This window comes from Varroa jacobsoni, unplaced genomic scaffold (assembly GCF_002532875.2).
Source record: "Varroa jacobsoni isolate VJ856 unplaced genomic scaffold, vjacob_1.0 scaffold_75, whole genome shotgun sequence".
NCBI classification, from domain to species: domain Eukaryota; kingdom Metazoa; phylum Arthropoda; class Arachnida; order Mesostigmata; family Varroidae; genus Varroa; species Varroa jacobsoni.
Window position 1 is genome coordinate 539046 of NW_019212977.1, and position 10497 is coordinate 549542.

General features: G+C 38.2%; 1 long non-coding RNA gene across 1 annotated transcript; it reads right to left on the reverse strand.

The window, feature by feature from the left end:
* Positions 1-5469: 5469 nt before the first annotated feature.
* On the reverse strand, positions 5470-8499 carry LOC111263151 (uncharacterized). Its single transcript, XR_002682064.2, has 2 exons — positions 7976-8499; positions 5470-6507 (listed from the first exon to the last, which is right to left on the reverse strand). It is a non-coding gene; the product is annotated as an uncharacterized LOC111263151 (long non-coding RNA).
* Between the last annotated feature and the right edge of the window lie 1998 nt (positions 8500-10497).

Genomic DNA, 10497 nt, shown 5'->3' on the forward strand with positions numbered 1-10497 from the left:
TATACGAATAAGTGAATAGAGAATAAGATGATAATAGGGATAAATGTGAAAGAAAGTTAAATCCAATATAACCGTAAAACAATTATTATTTTAAAACAAATGAACGTGGTTAGGACAATAAAGAAGACATAACTTTAATACGGAAAAGTTGGTGAGGATAGTAGTAGTAGTTTGGAACAGAGTTTTTAAGCAAGATATCGTGCGCTAGCTTAACATCACCTCAAAAAGAAACTGTTAAAAGTTTATTTATTATTCGAAGTAGTTATATCAATTGAATTGATGTAGCGCTGTTATAAGAAGAATGAATCAGCTTTATTCGTAAATACTGCTTCAAGTCAATAAATGAAGGTCTAAAATTTTTTCAGAATAATATTTATTCATTTGAAAGAAGTTCCGTATCGAAAAAAATAAATATTCCTGAGCTGAAGCTATGTAAGGAGTATAATTGCAAATATTTATGAGAACCGTCAAAAATTGACGCACGAAAAAAGTATCGAAACGATATGACTACATACAGGGTTATAGAGCTGTTAAAACAGAGTCGATGTAGTCAAGACCATATATAAATACTGACTGAAATTCCAATTCTTTTGCTAAAGATACATGTCGGTGAATGTTACGATAACTACGTGGTTAATTAGATGATACACAATTAGTGTTAGCCAAAAAAAAGTGTGAAATCTAGCCATAATCATGGGTTAAATATTAAGTGAAATGCGTAAAACTTTAATCGGTACTAAATAGATGTCGGGTGGAAGGCGTTTAGGCATCTTTGGCATAATTCCATCTATATCTTGTGTCTTCTTGATATAATATACAAGCTGAACGATAATCACGGGGACCGAGTGCGTCACGTATGCGCATGCATGCCAGCCCTAAGCCATGCTTCGAAGCAATAGTGGCACGCTTTTAATCGTAAACCTTGAAGTACTTGCATATCAGCACTGGATAATAAAGCACGTAGGGACAAGTGTGCATATCAAGCGAAACGAAGGGACCATCTACATTAATAAGTTCCTGTTTATGTCAACTTATAAAAAACCTATTTTTATTATTATTATTATCCGCCATTATTCCATTTAGCCATCAGTACTCATCTGGATCAACATGCTAGGGCATATGAAACGATTTTATTTTGAAACGAAAAGCCACAGCAATAGAAAAGGGTTTATACGAGAAAGTGTATGCTACCTGGCTAACGTAACAATAAGTGTTCTCCGATGAAATTATGTAACTTATCCTCAAGTCGAGATCCGTCCTTATCCCTTTAAGGATACTTTCAAGCTACTACTCAGTATTAAAATACCGACTTCACACCTCATCACACCAACCTTTGCTGCCATCGACTAGAGAACCCACGCTAGTAATGTAGAAGAACTAATGTAGAAGATTTCACATAAGAAATGTAACGCAATCGCAATTCATGATATAGCGCACACATATTGAATAAATCTCGCAATTTAATTAACTTCGTGTAGGAATGGCCGATTTATTTGCAAGAGGGCGGGTACGCCATTCTGTTGAAATGAAACGCCACCGGATGATGAAACTTTTGAACTCGGGCGTTTAAGGATTTTTTAGTCTCAAATACATGCTATGCATGCAATCCAAGCGCGACTATTCCGCCGGATGGCCACCACGTATAATGCGTAATTTTAGATGAATTTAAAATAGGTTTCCGAGTCAAAAACATTCGCTAGTGGACGAAGAAGCCACAATAATTTTTTGGTTGGCTGAAAGAAAGCTGATTGTAATCAAAAGCTAATTTTACCTTTTGACGTTCACAGTCATTCCTGGTCTAAATACCGCCTGTTAGTTAGTGCAGTTCATAATTTTGCATGGTTGAGAGATTACCTAACGAGAGACAAACGTGATACCACTTTTCGGATTCTTAATTGACTATAATAATGTATGGTGCGACATATGGTCATATATATACATGTACATATAGCAGGCAAAAGTAAGGGACCATATTTAGGTATGTATTTCATGGCGCTATAGTTAACCACTTACCAGATAGAGCTTGAAGAACGTAGAGAGAGCCGTATTGACGGCGCGCACTGTCACAGTTGAATAATATCGTCCACATACACATCAAATTTTCAAAAATTTTTTAACATCATTAACATTTTAAACCTAATCCTAATTGCAACAATAGTCGCACAAGGTTTAAGGCGGCTAATTAGCTTCGAAGAACGGCGCGCACATTGCTACAGTTGGCCTTTGTCCCTTTAACAAGATTAATACGCTTCTTGAATATGTTAGTATTCTAGTCATTTAAAACACGCTTTCGCACTGACTTCTTTTGTTTTCTTCTAGCAAAGATCACAGTTCTCTCTCAAAGGACAGTCTTTTTCTATTAGTCTTGTGAGACGATTAACTTGTTCACACAAAACAATTAGTAGCTCTATCTTTACCGTATTAGCGCGCTTTCTCCATCGAAGCATTGTCGTCGCTTTACCTATAGGAAGAGCACATGTACTACAGCGAAGAGGACCTAGATTCGGAGTGTCAGTTTCGGCTGGACTATATTTTCTATGATTTTTTGATGCGTCCGTGCCGCGTTGGTTTTAGGGTAAGGAAATGCAGTAAAGGATTACAAAAATTTCTGACTCAACACAGGGATGGAAAGCTCTGTCATGCTACTGACGCCAGGGCCCTTCTTTTGGCAATGCAAATGAAATATCGTCTGCTTTGTCACTGAATTCGGATTGTGTCATTTCAGCTTTTATGCCGCAGCCACCAACATCGCATAGTCGCAGCCACCAACATTGCATAGATAACATGCGGCAAAGGGACAGCGAAAGACGTGAACTTTTAGTATGTAAGCTAGCTGCTTGTGAGCAGCAGTTAACTTACGTACAAAAAGCCATCTACACGGCTGGCTTAGTAACTGTTGCACAAAGCGCATTGCCATTCAAGAGAGTAGTTTAAATAGCATAGCTGAGTATAAATACTTTCCTTATCCAGAGCTAGAAAACGCTAAACCCGGAAGGGATGATAAAAGAATGAAGAAGGAAAAGGTTTAGCGTTGTAGTGCCTCTATCGAGTCGCACTATATTGCACCGTTGCGCCATCGAACAGAGGTCAAACGGAACAAAGGCTTTACACAGACGACTCGTGAGGTCATGGAGATGGTGCTTATTTGCCACTTAGAAGGTTTATGCTACTTATGTTAGTCGACTGCTATCCCCATATAATGTTATGTTTGACAACCATCTTCGTCGCGTCGCAAGACTTAATAGTAGTGAATGATGACGATCGAGCCGGCGCTTACATCGTAATTGGTGTTATTAGAACTCACAATCAGCCTAGGGCTATGCGAGCGCCCTTTTGTAACATGTCTTTGCTTTCCGAAATTGGCACTTGGAACTCGGTCTCATTAGGGATAAAAGTATCTGTAACGCCTTTGCATGTGCACAAAGCAGATAGCGTATAACCCATGCTATGAGAAAATATTGCTTTCGTGGATGTAGCTTAGACAGCATAGCTTTTGGCTATGGGATTAGGTAGTGCTACTTGGAATCTAGTAACGAGGCAAACATTACTCATAAGCTACATGATGTGTATTGAAACTTAAAAGAGCATTGTTTTAATCAGTTAGCTGAAATAACGCCAAATGCTATTTAAATAGACGAGAATCTCCTCCTAATATTTCACTTTATGTGAATGCTGATAAAATTAAATCCAAAGACCTAAGGTATGTGACAATTATTCCGTAAGGGGACGGCACATCTAATTATTTATATAATTAATGTATTTCAACTCAGTTTTCAAGCGTCTCGGTTTCCGTCTTCCCCCTACACACATAAGACTATAGTGCCATTCTGCTGAACCTGTTCCGACACACCTCATAGTCAGTCAGGTGTAACAGTTGCGTGAAATCGTTGTCTTTTCTATCCGAAACAATGAAACAGCAAAACTTAAGGACCAATGAAAATAAGTCGTAAAAATCAAGACGGTCTTAACTTTAAAGATTGTATGAAATTTGTTTAAATTAACAGCCACGCACTTGAATAAAATTTCTGCGTAATCAATTACATCTTAAAAAATCGCGATTCATCTTGGAGCAGTTCTCGCTCTGTGTGTTTTTGAAAGTGACCCACCAAGTGCGACTTATGTGTCTGTGCCTAGACTTTTCGAGTATCTTTTCTAACGAGGTCATATGCTCTTGTTTTTCGAAGAGCATAACTAAAGGAGGATCCCCTTCGCTATGCGTATGCCAAATTGACGTGACTTTATACAATTGCTGGCTGACGAGGTCCTCGAAAGCAGTCACAGGATCGGCGAGAATCGCAGCTAATAACGGATGCATCAATTATATTATAAGCCGTATCAGCTTCTGCTGACAGTTTCCCACTACATATTGATCTGTACAATTTTGAAAAAAATGATAACGAAACGCTTAGATGTTATTTTCATAATTGTGTTAAAATGTACCGGCCGTTAGGTAGCCTCGAAAACCGGTGCAGGTTTCCGGAGAAACATTGAGGTGAGTATATATCGTGGTGAAGTCGTGAGGTTATTTATCATAGTCAATACTATATAAGCGAGTTTATCTTTTGAAAAGCCTAGAAGAGTTTTCTATATACACACTAACGTCTGTTTCAAATTTGTATGTAGAAGCAGTTTCAAAAGAGTATATGAATTCGCTTAAGAAATGTCTCCTCAGACTAACAATACAATTCTTTTATACATACATATTTAACTAGAAAAATCTTTACCTAAACCTTAGCATAGTTTACATTAGCCTTGGAATTATATAGTTTAATTTATACGACTGTTTTTTTATACAAAGACAAATTTCATATTGAAAGAACGAAAATGAAAGCAACAGTCGGATGGCTAATACTACAAGCACATAAAATCTATAGAACTAATGACAATGATCGAGTCTTCTAAAGCTTATTTTCAAACTGTTATTAAGCTAGGGGGACATTGAATTACTTTTCTTATTCGTACAACTTTTTTTTATGCAGTATTATTTCAGAATACGCTTTTCGTCCTGTATAAGATAAGTGTGTAAATAAATTGATAGATAAAGCTTTTTGACGGTTAATCCTGCAGTATTTTCCTTAACCAATTAAACAGATACGTCGCGCAGGTTGAAACAAACTAACGAATAGTACCGATCGCTAAGTTCACTTCAGACTGAGTTCACTGATGAAAGATTGCTGAAGCGTTAAATAGTAGACCTAGCATTGAGGAAGACGTCTTTTATCGAGTTCGGATCAATGGCTCAATTAGTAATTACGTATGATGTTATGACGAGAACGAAACCACAACCGGATTTCCTCTATGCACAATTCCAACTGTCATCGTCAGAGTTTCGGTTGAAAATAAAATTGAAACCTTCTGGAAAAGAAATTAAAAACGGACTGTATATGATATATCCAATTAATAATGTACCAAGAAAAAAGACACTTATCAGACAATTTGACGTAATTACTATGAAAAACAACGGACATATAAAGGAACAAAAAAATGCATCTTATTTCAATGCAAATGCAACGCACGAGATTATCATATTAACGAGCCGCTCTCAAACCTCATTGCAAAAAAAATCAGAATAGTTTTGAAAGACACCGGAGTATCAGCATCAAATCGTTTATCTAATCTGAGTGGATGTACTTTGTAGATATCAGATGCAGGTCATATTTACATAAATCCTTATCTTCGCAAGTCAAAGACGAGTCCTCGTGACGGTGCAATGATAACATGGTTGCTTATTAACATTAGGGACACGTGAGGTGGTCTAAAATCGAAGCTGGACGTTCTAAAGCAATATTTACTGATAATACTGGATGCAGACCTTTAAAATGTTCGGTCAGAGACTAGGGCTTCAATCGCGGTTCGAATTCTTGCCTGGTACGGCAGACCACCTAGACACGAATGAAGTATCACAGAAAGAGCGTCCACAAAATGTGCATTCGCTGTTTAGTAGAACACATAGGCCGAACGACTCCCAGCAACGTCTGGAACGGACCCGTTCGACACTTTGTGCCTTATTATTTGCGCTGGATCATATAAAGAGTGCAGACTGACAATAGTAAGCTTTACATCTTCGTGCATAAAGCAAACAGCCGACTACATCCGTTTACTGTCATCGGTGTACGTAGGGTTACATCCGGCACGTGTGTGCTGCCCACGATAGCTCCTTGTTCTGGACTCCACCTTCTTGGTCGTGAGAGGCCACAGACCGAGCAGAGGCACATGAGATTATCTAGTATATAAAAAGCTTATTAGGACATTGCGCGATATATAAACTTTTATGACCAGCCCACTGTACTGCTAAACCGCCGGTCTATTTATCGGGGCTAATGGTTTCTGCTTGTAGATGTTCTGGCACGTAAATGCTGGTTGAAAGCTGGCCTGCAACGGTGATTCGCACCGTATATCCATCAACGATTCCTGCTCACACTCGGCCGAAGGTTCCATAGTATCTCTGGTTGTAGCGTCAAAATCTGGCAGAATGGTTACCGCTACAATCATCTCAACCTATAAAAGCTAAAGCGATGGTATGAGAAAAGGGTAGTAGGGCATTTTAGGCAAGCTAAACAAGATAGAACTTTTTGTAGCTGATGTGTTTTATTGTTACGTAAAAGGGCCTGGTAGGAAAGAAAATCCTTCGGTTTATCAAAAGGGTTCGATCTTTAGGTAAAGCTAAATGATTTGACATAAGTTACTAAACTTTTGGTTATCGTCAGTTAATCGTCAGCTTATTTTTAGCACTTTTTTTAGCAAATTTTAGCAAATTGAGCACTTTGGTAGCAATATTTAGATGGATAGATAAGGCGAGATTTAATCTTTTTTTTTTTTAGAAATTGCTAGACTCAGTTCTACGACAAACGAAATGTAATGGAGTTAGTGTCTAAAACACAATCTTCTATTTCTAATTTCTATCTTTTAAAAGAAATCAGCGGTCTAATTGTTCTTCGGCAAAGTGGTTCTCATAATTCGATCGTAGAAATATTCACCTTGTTAGACGTTGTTCGATGAAAGCGTTATATTTTACCTACTTCGCACTTCTATCGAAGCAATAACTGTGTTATTTACATTTCAGATACTATTGCACAACTTGTACTTTTGAAATATTCTGACCTTTAAACATCCTTATTTTAATTGAATCTTCAAAAGTTTGAAAACATTCCTATATAACTAACTAAGTTTAAAGTATTATCAAGTTACAGTGTTCGCCTTTCGTTTCTATAGTTGTGGGAGACCATAGATAAGTCTGCCATATGATACGTTAACTTACTTAGTATATAATACTGGCAAAATATGGGCTTATTTTTAACTATGGCAGGTCTCCAGTGATTGACTCGTATAGTTTCAAATAACTATAATAAAAAAAATAGCCGTCTCGTTAACTGTAGGCTTACGCCTCACTCACTTGTACACATATTTTTATTATTAATAATACTTATTAATTTTCATAAAGTTAATGCTAAAATATATTTAATGTTCCGTAAAGTGCGATCTCCTATTCCATACAATGCAGCATAAAAATATAAATATTATGACGTACATATCGGTACATTCCGATCCTAATACGTCGATTAGCTATGCCTAAGCAGTTGGTCAACACCAGCTTCGCGGCATTTATTCTTGATTAGGAGCGAGAACTGCTTATAGTCAATATGATTTTATTCGACTTCCCTTCGTGCACCGGCGGATTAACTGTTGTTTAGAGGCCGCAGTAGGCCCTAGACCTAACGGTCTAAGTAAGAAAACAGCCACTTGATCAACTTCTCAAAATGCAGAAGTACGCAGAATAGACAATGCCTTTTGCCTACGTAATCTACGTTAAACCCGTACCTCTTGTCTCTGGAAGACTTCGGGTTGGCTGTTGCCCAAAGCCCCCTAACGACATATACTACACAACCTGTATGAAAATTCTGTTAAATAATACGTAGATGATATAATGAACTGAGATGAAGTGTAGGCGAACATCTACCTTTACCGGCCGGCTTACCAATTCTGTCTTATACAGAAGCTGCTGCCTTGACTCAACTCGATTTGTTGGAGCAAAAGGGATTAGCCACATGAATATGAGGGCATCAGGAACTCAAGCCTTTGGTGCCGGTCAATTCTTCGTCGGCATTGGGACATCAACCAATGGGACAAGCACACATCATTGCTTGCAAACTCGATTAGCCTTTAGCTAATCTTATTGGTTGGTTTGTGCATGTACCATGGTGGTGCTCTCAGCATAGATACCCTAGATCCCCTAAACGGAGGGTCCTACTTCCTCAATATCCACTGAAGCCACAGAACACACTAGGAGGATCCATACGATAAGAAAAAGAAAGCTAGCACAGTTCAACGGTAACTACGGTGAGCGCAACGGGACGTCACGTGGCTGCTTTGACAGTTCCTGCAGGCGGATTGGAACAGCAAATGGGCACGTTAGATTGTTGTTGAACACGAAAACCCTTCGTAGGCTGTGCGCATATATATATTGCGTGCAGTGGAGAAGACTGACGATAGACAAAAGGATTTCCGTCAGGCCATTGAGGGTGGTTAGAAAACGGCGGCGCGCAGTGGTGATGTAGTGAGGACGCGTCATAAAAGTGTACGTCTATCGTGGAAAGCGGCGAGCAGAGGGAGCTGTGTTCAGCGCTGTGGAAGCCCGAAGTGTCCTTGAATAGTAAAGTATAGAGAAACTGTAGCCAAAGTAAAGGATATTGAGCCCTAGATGGTAATATGTATAGGCTACAGATGTATTGTCATCTCGGTATAATTCATTTAGCTGTTTAGAGGCAGTAAATGATTGGCACCAACATAATGCTAGCCCTGCTATCCATTACGCTGCGCAGGATGAATTGAATTTAAATTGAACCGTGCAAGAAGATGAGCCACCCATAAATTACTGTTATGAGCACCACTATAGTAAATTATTTAATTTCGAACTGTTAAAATCTGAGCGGAGCGACTAGATGAAAATGACTGATAGGCAAATCCGCGATTACGTAAGCATGTTGTGACATTTTGAGAACTTGGTGTGACGCTACGCTATTTGTAGATGTTTTCTTCTACTCGACAAGCTGTATATACCAATATTTGAGCGTGCTTTGTTCGAAATTATGAATAGCAAGCACTTCGTTGCTAAAGTTTTGAAGACAAGAGAATGTTTACGAAATGTCATATCATACGGTCGTTTAAACCTCGATATTGATTTGTATGACTGATTCAGTGGCAGAAAGCTTCGTGCTGGCCCTGACTTTTCAGCGCCATGCAAGCATGGTCAACGCTCTTTCTAATTGAGGCCCTGCTATTTAATAACCTTATTTATTTATTGTAAAAGTCGGTAACAACGTAGGCTTATTCTTATAATTTAATGGCTCTCAAAATTCAGCATGTATGTACTCAATATTGTGCGTCACTCGCCAAGGTGAAAACTATGGGCGACACCCTGTCTCTTTTACTTCCCTTATGAAAAGAAATAGTTTTGGTTACTGTTTTATATTGTGTTAATGGTCTTATTGCGTCTATACGGGAGCTGACCAATAGATAAAGAGCGACGTTGTGAGGTAGCAGCTTTTGTTCAGCCGTTTGAGAACGGTCTCGATATATCCTACAAAAAGGACCTGGATTGGACGAAAGGAAGACAAAGGTGAACAAGCCCACCCCCAACAGGACAACAATGGAAAGCTAGCCACGAAAAAATACATAGCAGTACGACCAAATATCGTTCTTTGTCGTTTATTCGTAAGTGACCGTATACTAATCAGGAAAAAGCAGCAACGGAAAAGGTTATCAGTGAATCGCCAGGGAATCGTTAAGAGGGCCAAAGCTTTTAGTAGACAATTAGGAAGATAATTACATTTGTTGTGTATCTTCACAAGTACGCTTATTATTATTATTTTCAACAGCACACCACATTTTATCAATCCCGCTATAATAAAATTATATATATTTAACATTTCTCTGTTATATAGCCACACTAAAACAAAAACTGATGAACACAGGCGTCTATCAATTGCCGTACATTAGTGGAAACAGACGTTTCTTTCACTTTGATGTATAAACGTTGTTATTAAAGTTTTAAAATTGATTTGATTTCGCTAGCTGTGTCGCAGAGACATTTATATCCAATTTTCGTTTCCTTTCCTCAATCTGAACCTGGCGAATTACAATAACGTTAATTAGTACTTTGCGCGATAATTTTTATATACGATGTAAAAACAGATATGTACTACCATTGAAAAAGTATGTATGCTGTGGACTAGGGTAATAGACATAGCCATCATGATTCATCATAGTAGAAAAGTAAGGCTCGAAACAAAATTATATGTAAAACATAGGCAGCTACCTTAGCGTTTTCCTTTCAATGTTTTCAGTGAAGGGGTAACGATGAGGTCAAGCATTACAAATTAATATCAAATCTCTAATCTTACTAGGAATCTAACTAGGATTTTAATGTCAAAGATGTAACAGGTTTAAATCTAAGCTGTAAGGTTTTTTTCAGCTGACATACATGTGGTTTTCTGCAAG